Source organism: Thunnus albacares, chromosome 1 (assembly GCF_914725855.1).
Source record: "Thunnus albacares chromosome 1, fThuAlb1.1, whole genome shotgun sequence".
Classification (NCBI taxonomy): Eukaryota; Metazoa; Chordata; class Actinopteri; order Scombriformes; family Scombridae; genus Thunnus; species Thunnus albacares.
The window spans coordinates 25,376,674-25,389,993 of record NC_058106.1 but is presented as its reverse complement, the minus strand read 5'-3'; the positions used below and the strand labels follow the sequence as shown (position 1 = coordinate 25,389,993).

Genomic DNA, 13,320 nt, shown 5'->3' with positions numbered 1-13,320 from the left:
GAAGCGCAGAGACTACAGAGAGACAATTTCTGTAGATAAAGTCACGCAAGTCATTTGCCAAGCCTGTTGATTTGAGGATGATGATTCACATTCAGCTTACACTAAAGGTAAAGTAACTTAATCATTTTGTTATTCTTCATGTGAAGTTTTATACAAAGAGAGATATGAACTGAACTTGTCATGAGTTGAGCTAACACCAAGGGCAGCAGAAAGGGAAAGTGAGCCTCAACATCCCCATGGTCATACCCAGCCTCACCACCCTGCAGGAGGGCGTTCTCAGCCAAGGGAAAGCCAAGTGGAGCTTAAGGAACTGCTTCTGGGTGCCACACTGCATGATCTACTATCTGTTTACCAGGTGTGTGCACTAGCTCACTCATTATATAGATCAGTGGCTAAACTGCACTGTCATGCTGGAACTATTGCATGACATAGGGCTAGGTAGAGAGAGTGCGATGAAAACTGGAGGAAACTCGCATCATGTCAACACTAACACACCTAAGAAGCGCTGTGTGTAAGCATTTTGGATTTTACTCTATCAATGGCAAAATTATCGATAAAGATAAGGCTGTTTGCCGACTTTGTATTAAGCAACTACTTAACAATAACGTTACCACAACAACGAATGGAGTCACCTGTTAGCTTCTCACCCAAGCGAGGCTAAAGAATCAGAGCACCAGCAGCTACACAACCTCGTCTAACTTCCTATTTTTTGCCTATAAATTACATAATGCTAATGTTCTGTATAATTTGAATGAATTCCATAGCACTGTGAATTCATTTGAACTTTATTTTGGGAAAAAGTGACAGCCCTTGTGCGTATGCTGCACGGGAGATAAACCTGCTATTCTGCTGCTCTCTTCTTTTTAAGCTTCAAGTCTGTTTTCTCCCAACCCTGCGTGTCAGTGAAGCATGGATATACATACTTTGACTGCTATGTAAATTAACTACATATTCACAATAAAGAAATCCATACATAATTATGTTAAACTAATGTTGGCCATCTGCACCAAGATTTCAGTGTCTACTGATAGGCTAGATGATCAGTAATTTTGAGAATTTTCACTGTATTGGTGATAGGGATTAATCATGTCCCTGCACTAAAAGAGGCAAAGTTTGATCATGCTAAATTTCTGTTCAAGCGGCAAACAGCACTCATTTAGAGCTACATCCTCATGGCTCCCCTCTGCCGCTGCTGTGAGGGTAGGAGGCAAAGTTGACATTGTGTGTACATTGAAAAAAATACAGGCAACAACGTTTGAGCTCTTATTGGGTTGATCAGCTTCAGACCCACATTATAATTCAATATGGCTGTTTATTGGTTCATTAATTCTGAAACTTTAAGGATAACACTGTAAAAATAGTGAATTACTTTGTAAAGCAAGTAGTGAAAGGTAATTTTATGATACATTATTAAACATCTTGAAACCTCATGCACCTCTAATGGGGATCTGCATTGAATGGATTGTAAAATGGCAGTAGAAAAAAGTTTATAATGATTCAGTGTAAAAGAAATTGATATAATGGTACTTTTATATACACCTTCTGGTTTTTGTACATTCAGAACCCCATACATTAATGTGACATGTCTGTAGATATATTGGGGAGTTGCTTGCAATTACTGTAAAATAATGTTCATATGAAGTAAACCCCACACATTTATGGGAAAAGCCTGTAAATATATTGGAGAGCTGCTTGTAATTACTGTCAAATAATGTTTATATAAAGTTAACCTCATACATTGATGGGGAAATGTATGTAGATATATTGGATAGTTGCTTTTAAATACTATTAAATAATGTTTATAGAAACTAAACCTAATACATTAATGGGAAAAGCCTATAAATATATTGAGAGTTGATTTTAATAACTGTCAAAAAGTGTTTATATAATGTAGGCTATACCCCATACATTTATGGGAAAACCTGTAAATGTACTGGAGAGTTGATTTTAATTACTGTCAAATAATGTTTATATAATGTATACCCCATACATTTATTTTACAATGGTTGGACTGTAAAAATGCAGACAATGTCCAAAGTAATTATCTGTATTTTTAAAATAAATCTCCGTCGAATAAATAAAAGTTTTTTATTGTTATTTGACGGTAAGTGTTTGGCAACTTTTGCTGCCAGACTTTTTACCATTTTTTTAAGTTTTTTTTTTTACAGTGTGTGGATCAGCGATATAAGTTGTTTTTACGTTTAACAATATTAACCTCATGCAGATGGATATTTGAAGTTACAAAGTAGGGCTGCAACAAATAGTCATTTAATTGATTAGTATATCAACAGAAAATGAATTGCCTACCTTTTTGATAGTAATTTTTAAGAAAATTAAGAAAAAAAACCTCTGATTTAGCTTGTCAAATATGAATATTTTCTGGTTTCTTTAGTCTTCTATGAGAGTAAACTGAATATCTTTGGGTCGTGGACTCTTGGGACAAAAGAAGACATTTCACCACCTTTGGGCTTTGGGAAATGGTGATCGAAGGTTTTCACCACTTTCTGTCATGCTACAGACCAAACAATCGATTAATTGAGAAAATAACCAACAAATTAATCGTTAATGAAAATAATCATTAGTTGCAGCCCTATTACAAAGTTATGAAGCTGTATAACTTCACAACCTTAGCTATAAAGCTAAGGCCTACAAAGTGTTAAACTTATTTGGTTTGAAATGCACACAAATTCAGATCTAAGAGGAGGGGAAGAAGGATTTGGCAAAAATTAGCAAATTATTCATCAGATTAGTACACAGTGGTCTCACTGAAATGAAGGCGGGAGCTGCCCTTTTTCGCACAATGCTAAGTCAGTGTAGGCAGTGTGAAGTTTAAGCAATATACAGTGCTGAAAAACCGTCTCCTTTGGGTGGTATTTGAGTAGCACATGAAGTGGTCTGTAACAACTTTTCCTTGTTATATTTACATAATGTTTGGCAAAAAGATTATTCTTGGTCTAGATGTCGCACTATAGCGCCAACATCTCAAACCAAAACAATTACTCAATTTAGCTCACAAAACTCAGATCAAACTGTCAAACTAGGCAGTGCTGATCAAATATGGATCAAGATTGCATTGCCTATTTGAGAAGTTTGTGACGCAACTGTCATTTTAGAAATGGCTGTAGAGGACACAGAGGTATTCACATACAGTAACATGCACACTCACATGCATGCGCAGCTGGACCAGCCACCAAAACAAAGAACAGAGAAGCTTGGATAACAACACACACAAAGGGAGTGTGACTTCATTCACAGCTCAGGTTGCCATTACTCCACGATATTTTTACATAGAAAATAGTTATTTGCTGACATCTAGTGAGGCTGAATGTCATTTATTGCACCTTGAAGTCATGGTTAAGCACCAAATGACTCTTCTTTGTTTGTTTGCAATTCTAGAGTTATAAGGTTATCTCAGTCATAGCCAGTGCTTAGAAGGCAAATGAAGCCTCACACATCTGCTTAGGGCCTTCCACATGCTCAACTTTATGTTTATATAAAAACAATTAAATAAATCACAGCTCAGTGGGTCCCAGTTGCTGTTCCACCTTTGCCTCATTTTGAGTCAGGAAAAACCTTGGAGTGTGCACCATGCCACCATGTCTGGCTACATTAGACAAAAGTAGAACTAAGGATGGGTGAGAGATTGAAATGGAAATGAACATGCATGGTTGCTGTAGGCTTTGAAACAGCTGGCAGTGAGAGGAGGTGGGGGCCACCCCATCTTCTGCACAGATGTAATCCCCAGCAACAGAGCTGTGGGAACATATTAGAACAAGTTATAGACAAAAGGGATGGGAAAAATTGATGAGTTTGTAAGTTTATGACTTTATCATCAAGACATGCATATGTTTTGCTAAAAGGGAGACAAGTATGTTGCACAGATCGTGCTTGCTTTTTTTTTCAAGTATGGAGTACTTTTTTAAAAAAGGATGATAAGAAGATGGAAATAGTGCATGGTTACTTTGTAAAATGTCTTAAAAAGTCACTGTCAGGATTTATTAATTGCTTGAGTTGACTTAAGTTGAGCCCCCAGAGCAGAAAATTTAAATTGTTCTCTAAATTGCATACTTTTTTAACCTTTATTTAACCAGGAGAATCCCATTGAAATTAAGAATTTCTTTTTCAAGGGAAACTTGGCCAAGACAGGCAGCAGCATAAAAAAAACAAATAGTTACAAACAGAAAGTGCAAAAGGAGAACAAATAATAATTATTATTAATTAATAAAATGTAAAGGTTACATTTAAAAATTATTAATCAATAAAAAAAAACAGGGAATTCACATTTCAAAAGAGAAATTTCTAGGAGTCAGTTTCATAACCAGGTAAATTAAAACATTGACATCTTAAGGAATCTGCTTCAAATTCTTTCATTTTGGAATTAAAAGCATTTAACACATAGTCCAACACAGGTAAAAAAAAAAAAAAAAAAGAAAACCTGGCAGCAACAAGTCACTTTTTAACACTTTAAATGCCTTTGCAGAGATCGTACAAAAGTGTGCACCATTATGAACGTATTAACCCCGTCTACGATTCTGGCCATTTGAAATAGCTATAAACATTTTTGACTGTATTTCAACAATAGGCTGAATAATAATAATGATAACTTTATTTGTATAGCACCTTTCATGCAAAGATGGAGCCTAACGTACTTTACAAAACAAGATCAAATTAAAATAAACAATAACAATTAGTAAAAAAAGAAAAAAACATAACCATGTTTCAGACAGCTTTTTAAAACCCGTCATGATGAATTTGTTATCAATGTTATACATAAAGTAGTATTGTGAGTAATAAAGAAAAGACATTGATTTATCTTAAAAAGAGGTCAAATGATTGAGGATGAGGTGTTATGATTTTAGTATACTAGTTAACTACAGTAAAAATTGTGCACATTGATTTAACAATTATTCTGTACTTTAAATGACTTTTAACAGAAAACCAGTTAGGACTTGAGTGGTGTAAAGTCACTCTACTTGTTGTGAGGCACTCTTAAGCTTTTTGAGACTTAGTATGAGAAAATGTTTGACTTTTGAGATGCTCTATAGATGGCAAGAAGCTTTTTTAGTGATCCTTTTAAATGCAAGTTTGGAATTTTAGTCCACAATCTATAATCAACCTGAAGTCTGTAACCAGGGCTTTGGTATTCAAGGACAGACTGGTTTGCTAAAGCATTTTCTGAATATAGTGTTGGAAAAATTATGTGAAGAGCAACAGTGCACTCTCAAAAAAAAATCCACAAAAATGGTAATTTGAACAAAAAGCTTTAAACAACTTATTTTTACATTCAACACCGAAGCAAGAAATATTTTGACCTTCTTATAGCTCAAAGAAAAGTTGTACCATCAATAAACACTGATTTCTTCTAAAAAATTAAGGCAACCTTCCCTTAATCTTAACCAAGTAGTTGTAGTTGCATGAACACATATATACATTAACTATACATTAACCATAGCAGTACCAGATTGGAAAATGGTCATGACTTATTTTGTAGTTTAGATAGGACCTGCAGTAGTAGAAGGTGATGCAGGACTCTTCTACACTTTACATCATACAATAAGGTGAGGCCTGTCCCAGCTGAATTTTAGATAATCCTTTGTTTTTCCATCTTTCTCAGTGGAAGTAGTATATGTAGCGCTCCTCAGTGAGTGAGCTCTTCAGCTGAGCCCTGTTCATTACCTTGCTACTACGCAGGGAGCTGTCTGGTAAATGGCTTTATAATGGCTCTTTGCTTCCACTGTGATCTCCCTGCCGATTTCTCTGAATTCTGATGCATTATGGTGCAAAGAACAACATGGCTCCAAACTACTATTGGTCTACCAATAACACTAAACCTCTTGCTTTTGTATAGCTCTGTTGAAGGCTCTTATTCTGCAGTGTGAGGCTGGTATTCATTTGTTGCATAAGGTATTTGAATTTCCAGTCAGTATTCAAAGCTTGTTCTTTGTTTTGATTTTCTCCTGCAAAAGTAGTTTCATTTACGATCGACTTACATTCTGTAACTCAATAAAAAAATAACAATGCCTCATTTCATTTTACACACACAAAACATTCTACTGCCTGTGTCTACCCCTCACCCGACTCGCACTCTGACCTTATATGCCCACACAGGTGAGCCTCTGACCCCTTGTTCACGTTTTTCAATGTAAATAATCTATGATCAGTCAGGTGATCATTGCTTGCTATTCATGAATCTTTTTATGAGTGTGCACTCTTAGCAGTCATAAAGCGTTGAAAATGATGGTTCCGGAGGGCTTGAAATGTTCACATAAAATAAACTGACAATTCAGTATTCTGGTTTCAGACAATATGATAAAGGTCATAACACATGAACATCATAATGGGGCAATGAATGTTCTCAACAACTATGATTTTTGTCATTTATTTGGCCCTGTTAGCCCTTTATGTTGTCCATTTTAAGCCTTGCCTATATGTGATTCATCTCACAGCTCTTTATGAGACTAGGAGTGAGGTAAAGGTAATAAAACATGAAAGAAAGTTACAGGAGAAGCACTTAAATATTTCCTTTTTACTCTCTAGTGCTCTCACAAAGCAACAATGTAGGTGCGTAGCTGTTCAAAAATAGAAAAACTAAGAGTTGTAGGCATTTTTTGAAACTCACTTGAATATTAATAGTTGCTCTTTAAAGAAAGGGTGTAATGGGTGTCATCCTGAAAGTGTTAATCAGGACCAGCTGGAGCTTCTAACTTCCAAACCACAGTAAGCTGTTTTTAAAGTTCTGAAGACTTTGATGTAAGCGATGAGATGGTGCTGCAGGCTGAATTCCTGATTGACTTGTTATCATTCAGAGGTTATTGTATAGTGCTTAATGTGGTCTCACACTGGCTTGCAATATATGTTCACTCACTGATGCTTGTTCTCATAGTGTCAAAATGATATGGTTCAACAATGAAAGTACTGCATTTATTCATTAAAACTGAAAAGATACATTTAATTTAGTAAGTGGAATACTTTGTCATGGCACAAAACATCTGCAGTTTGCTGAGAGCTTCCATCTGAAGGATTTCCCATGTAATTCATATTTTACGCCCTAATATTGAGTTTCCCACATCTATGTTCTTATATTGTGAAAAAGTTATGTGATGGTGCACTGCAGGTTTTTAATGAAATATTTCACAGAGTAAGAATTTGCAATTCCTTGTTGACATAAAGCAGCAGGAGTGCCAGAATCTTTTTCAGCAATAACTGTATTTCAGTCAGCCAACTCACGTGGAATAGATTATTACATACAGCATTAATGTTTAGCATCTAGGCTCTAAACCCTTCGCTCCTAACAAGGCAACATCAAGTTCAGCACAGCAGGGCGTGGGGGGTGACAATGCTAACTTCCCCCCCAGGGGGAGGAAGAGTCAGAACCTACAAATGGATGGTGGGGTGGTGTTGGGGCTTTTGAAACACTACATGAACAGTAGCAGCGGCAGCTGGAGCATGAGTGAGCAGTGTGGCAGCACGCATGCAGCAAAAATGTGAGCAGAGCACTGACAGCTTAAGTACATCGCTGTGATTAAAAGGGTGCACTGTATGTTGCAGTGAGAGGAGTATGCCATGTGAGTGAAGCAAGAAGGGCTGCCTAAACTGGCTTGCAGACTTTGATTCATCCTATTTATTTGTGTTTTTTACTTGGAATGTGGAAGTGTATTCAAATGATATCATATGAAATCATATTGTACTGAACTTTTAATTTGATGTTATATAGTAATAATGATAATGATAATGATAATGATAATGATAATAATAATAATAATAAAAGTAATGTAATGTCATGGTAATTAGCTCATGTATACCAATAGATTACATTACAGACTACAAACCTGGTTACATTTTGAATGTATAATTTCTGTGATCAAGCCTACTTACTCTTTACTAAGCATTACTCTCTCCGAGGTCATCCCGAGTCGACTCCTCAACTCACATTTCACTTTGAAAGTGATTATTCCTGGAAAGGAACCCAGCCAAGCGTTTCTCTTCACATTATACTGCCCTGTTTTTTTCACTTGGCAGGAAGTGAATAATACTGTCAGTATTCTCAGAAAGTTTTAACTTGGTAACTGAATTAAAAACAGTGAAGTAAGTATTTTCATTCCTGATTCACATTATATTTATTTGATTGATGCTTTTGAGGTTTTCATGCCTTTACTACCTTTCTTGATTTGAAAGGAATTTTGAATTTGAAGGAATTTAAATATTGTACATTAAGAGAGAAACATTTTCCACTGTTTACCCTCAGTGACATCCATGGAGATGACAGCATGGCCACTGATGTTTTTATATTTCCTTATACTGTATCCCTGCTTGTCTCACCAAAGTCTAGACTAAAACAAATTCCATGGACGAAAATTTCAAATATAGACACAGCTAAAGCCAATATCAACCATTCTGCTTTAGTCTCAACTTTCCATTTACTGTAATGAAGTCAGATGGTGGTGTTTTATATCCCAAAGCCATAAGCAAGCCCATTTTAAAGGACTTGATTTATTCTACTGCTGTTTTCTGTCTTTTCCAGACAATCAATAGACGCTATCAGGTAAATGGATATTACTGGCATGTATCTAATCTGAATTAGGGTTTTGTAGCTCATTGATTTCAGATATATGGCATTTTTGAATAATGTTGTTGAGAAAATTAAAACACTTCTTTTCCCCTCTTGAACCAGTAGAGTTTTGTAAATTTTTGCAAAATATTCAATAAGGATACATAAACTTCTAGATGGCTTAGAGCTTCAAATATTGTAATGTAATTATGCTCACATAATCAGGACCATAACTACATTAATTGAATCAGAGTGTGTTCTGTGCACATTGACTTAATAAGCGCTTTTGGACTGGAGGAACTTTTTCATAGCTCTAAGAACTGTTAGAGGAACTACCCCATTTTTATTGTGTCCACACTGCAGGAAGTGGGAATGATCGTAGAACGCCGTTTTGAGGGACTTTTTTAGTTCCTACTTCAGGATAGGTACTCTCCAAGCAGAAGAGGAACCTTGAGTGATGTAAGTGTATGTTGATTGATCAAATTGGTCATGAGCCAATGCAGCACTAGCAACCACTATTTTTAAAAACCTGTGCAAAACAACCACATAGTCTAAATTTGCATGTCTCCTTTCCAACCTTGTTATTATCACAAAACACACGACACACAACAAACACACAGCTCTGATCACGGCGTCCTCCATCTTGTTGTTGTTGTTGTTGTATCTTGCGCAAAAGTGACATTGCTATACCAACCGCCAGATGATTAGCTAGCTGGCAGTCTATGGTAACATTAGCTAGCTAACCGGTAGTTACTAAAACCTCCAACTTTATCAATGACGATTCAACAACAATTCACAGGCAAGCTCAAAGCGATGGAAAACAAAGCTTTATGTTTTTTCTGTATAAAATCTTGTTTAAGGCTGGAGCTAACGGTTGTGGGTCTGCAGTTGAACATCAAAGGGGCCACAAAAACGTGTCCCAACAAGCAGACACGCGCATTTAATGTGTCTGGTTGTCTGTGTGACCAGGATTTCACTTTATTTTTTACTGTTCTTCCTTTAAATGTTAATTTACTTTGTCAAACTTTCTTGCATGTCTCAGTAAAAATGCTGGCCCAGGTGAATTACAGCCAACAGCAAAAGTATGTGAAGTTGGATAAGGTTGAAGGACTTTTTGAATTTCTGCAATTCCATGTAAAAGGTATTAAATTTTACTTTAGCTTGGCTTAGAAAAAATGTTTAAAAATACACCCATATTCTCTTAAAACCTTGTTCTGCAAGCTCCTTAATGATGTAGACTGATTTATTTACATGCCTTCAGCAGACTCTTTCATAAATGGGGGTAAATTGCTAAACATTTTCAGTTCTGCAATGTGTGCCTAGTAGAGTGTAGAGCATAATATACACCAAAACAGTCAATTAAAAAAAAAGCCAATCATCAACTTTCACATTTGGATTTAAGGGGGAATGGGTTTTGCGAGGGCAAAATGCTCTAGGTCTATTTAATGATTATGCAGTGGTGGATGAATGTATTTAACGTGAACAGTCATTCGCTGAGAGGCAAGAAACAGTGTTGACTTCAAAAGCACATTCAGTTTTATCTTACTATCTTTTCCAGTCATCAAGAGACTTTGCCTGCCTCCTGATGCAAAAGTTATATACCATGATGCATGGAACAGGGACAGAAGTTGATGCAGAAATATTCAGCGACCTCATTAGACAAGGCAGTGTGGGGTGGTGCTAACATTTTTCTCAAATCACGGTGGGATGTAAAGGCAGGTATAATCAAGCACTCTACACCCTACAGAATAAAATTATCCACACTTTTTCTATTCCTTTAGAATTTTCTGATTGCTTCTTGTCTTCTGCTTCTGAGATGTCTGACTCAAAGCTTCAGCTCAAGTGCATCAACTGTAATCATAGATGAGGTCCCTGGCAAGAGACAAAGAATTGAGGATACATGTGTTGCAATGTCTGCTAAACAGGTTATAACAAAGCTTGATTCTCATGAGTTTCTGAACACTTTCACATTTTTTCACTCTGAGTCTGTAGAAAAGCTGTTTATCACCATTCTCATGTTTTTGTTTATTATTAGTTGAATGAAGCTGTGCTAAGAGGGAAGTCCAGTGGTGAATAAGTAGACTATTACAGGAGTACCAAACAACAGATGCCACAAGAAGAGAAATGGTTAACATACTGGTGGCTCACATGATTGATAATCATGGGTATGTGTGTTTCATATCCTTTTTATTTGTGCCAAATAACTGCATGGCTACTGCATACATTTAAATTACTAATTTAACATCTCCTCTCAGGCACCTCTCCACTAAAGCAATCAGAGAAGAGTGCACTCTTGGGATAGTGATGCTGTTCCCTTCCCTCAAGCATCCATATTCCAAGAAAGGCCGTGTAATAGTCATTATTACTGTTTGCATGACACTTTCATGTCATACTTGCATATTGTGACACGAAGCTATGTGCATGACAGTGACATTTGAATTCTCTGAGATCTCTTATAAGCCGAGTATTACAGCGCACTTAATATTTTTCATTTCAGGAACATTTCTATGATGCTGCAAGCAGCACAGGATTTCACATTTCTTGGCGTCTGATAACAGTCCAAAGGAAGATTCATTGAGGATCTGCACTGCCACCAAATAGCTCTATTGACTTTTCTCCAGGAGGCCCACATTTTCAAAGGACTGTTAATGTTGAAAGGCAGCTTGATGAGGATGCTTGCCAAGAGGCCATGTCTTTGTTCAACCATACCATTCAATGATTTTCCAGAGACCTTTCAGCATTGTCAGAAGCTTGTTAATAACCCAGGCAGAAGTGTCGATGTCCTCTCCACCTTCCCAAGATTCCTGGATACAAAGGGATTGGTAAGTTTGGAATGAAATGTTTAGAATGGCTTGAAATGTAAAAGTATTTCCTGTAGTAACAGTTTAATATATTCTTTCTTAAAGGTGGATCAAGACTTCATGCTCCTATTTGATGATGAGACATCCTCCAGGCTGTTTCAGAAATGGGATGTGTTCTTCAAGCCAAATGTCATAAAGAGGCTAAGCAGCTCACTTCAACACCAGAGTTGCGTCGCTTAGTGCAGTCAGCATAAATTCCCCCAGGAAGTGATCTGGTTGAGACAAGTAGGTTGTATTTGTTTTGCTTGTTTTAAACCATTTGCTATAATTGCAGTTATAGTTGCTTCATTCATTATTTTTATGACTATATGATTAAAACTGGGAAACGCGAGCACCTGTGAGATAGTATTTTAATTTGTTTATTCTGTGTATCTCTGAAAGTTTATTTGGATTGGGATAAATATGAACAATGGACAGATGACTGTATAAAACTATCTCATAATGCCTCCCTGTTCTCATTCAAACTGGAAAAGAATTAAATTTCAAGAGTTTTCAGTTAATTCTTGTGACTCTTTGTCGTCTGCCTACGACCAAGAAATGGCCCCCATTGTTGTTGATACATCTCCTTCCACCAACACCACCGGGGGGACTGAAGTCTCCAGAATTAGTGAATGTGATGCAGTTAAGAGACTTATAGTCTTTAATAAGGTAATTATAATATTAATGTGATTTTTTAGGTGTTTATATTTTTTCACATCACCTTCTTAGCCACATGTGTAAATGAGAATGTAAATTGTTAAAAAATGGATGAAACTGAAATTAAGTCTTCACAGGCATTCCCATCTTGCACTAGCCAGTGAGAAGATGTTTCAGTAATCACTTCTATAATGTAGTTTTATCTGTGGCTGCGCATTATTATTGTGTCTAATGTTCAGGTTCGTCATCTCAACCCTGGTCAGGCTGCAGTTTAGAGGAGCGTCTCTGCAACCAGCAGGGTCAGCAGCTGTACCTCCTTGCTGTTGGGCGTCAGAAGAGCAAGATTGACAGCTTCTACATCACCATGGACAAGCATCTCATCTCATGCCAGGCAAATCGCTCCCTCGGGGCATTTGATGAACTCTTCAAAGCACATTTTGTGTTTAATTTGTCTTATGATGTTGTATTTGTGAATTTTTACACATTCCTGCAGATAACAGTGTATAATATTGATGTGGGGAAAATGGAGTCACCCAGATTTAGAGACTTGAGAGCCAGACTGCTTAATCAGCCAGTAGTGCTCTCACTCTGTGAGTAAGAGGCTATAACAATGCTGACCTGTTTTATGTGTCAGAAACAGTATCCCAGCAGTCAGCAGTTGATTTCACATTTAAGAGTTCAACATGGATACTATCCTGGACCCAAGTTCATATTGTTTTGTTCTCAGCAAAGGTGAAGGCATCAGTTCCTAACATATGCAGGTTTTCAGAAGCACCTTAATAGTGTTCATAGCACAGTCCAGCTCAAACTTAAACTGTTGCGTCTTCCTTTAGAGAGCCAGTTGCGACTTCATCTCAAGCACATGCTTTGGAGGACCAATTTAATCCCCAAAATCAATGTAGCTCTTCCAGTGTTTCTTCTGAGAGCAGTGATTCAGGACTTACTAAAGATCAAACCAAAGACACATGTGCATCTATTGTGGACAAATTACAGGCGAGTGGGATTTCTAACAGTTTGGGATCTTCAGTTGTGGGAGATTTGGAGGAGTGAGCTTTGCTCGCAGGCTTTACCTATAACTGACCCTAACATATCTGTGATAAATGAATCTTTTGAAAAATTTGAAAACCACATTCACAAATCTGAATACAGAATGAAAACAAAATAAAAACTTCAGCCTAAAATGGGGATTTGTCGAGCCAGTAGCAATAACACTGGGAGTGATATATGACAACAGGTGATATATGACAACAGAAATACTGTACTTATGGTTAAGTA

The 13,320-nt window shown here is 36.8% G+C and overlaps 1 long non-coding RNA gene across 4 annotated transcripts; it reads left to right on the top strand.

Annotated features, from left to right (window-relative positions):
- Positions 1 to 10,025: 10,025 nt before the first annotated feature.
- On the top strand, positions 10,026 to 13,104 carry LOC122988490. 4 transcript variants are annotated; one of them, XR_006404812.1, is made up of 7 exons: positions 10,026 to 10,267; positions 10,365 to 10,473; positions 10,584 to 10,713; positions 10,804 to 11,370; positions 11,455 to 11,634; positions 11,945 to 12,057; positions 12,285 to 13,104. It is a non-coding gene; the product is annotated as an uncharacterized LOC122988490 (long non-coding RNA). The 4 variants fall into 4 exon arrangements; XR_006404815.1 differs by having other exon boundaries at positions 10,026 to 10,473; positions 10,804 to 10,897; positions 11,046 to 11,370; XR_006404814.1 differs by having other exon boundaries at positions 10,026 to 10,473; positions 12,309 to 13,104.
- Positions 13,105 to 13,320: the final 216 nt, after the last annotated feature.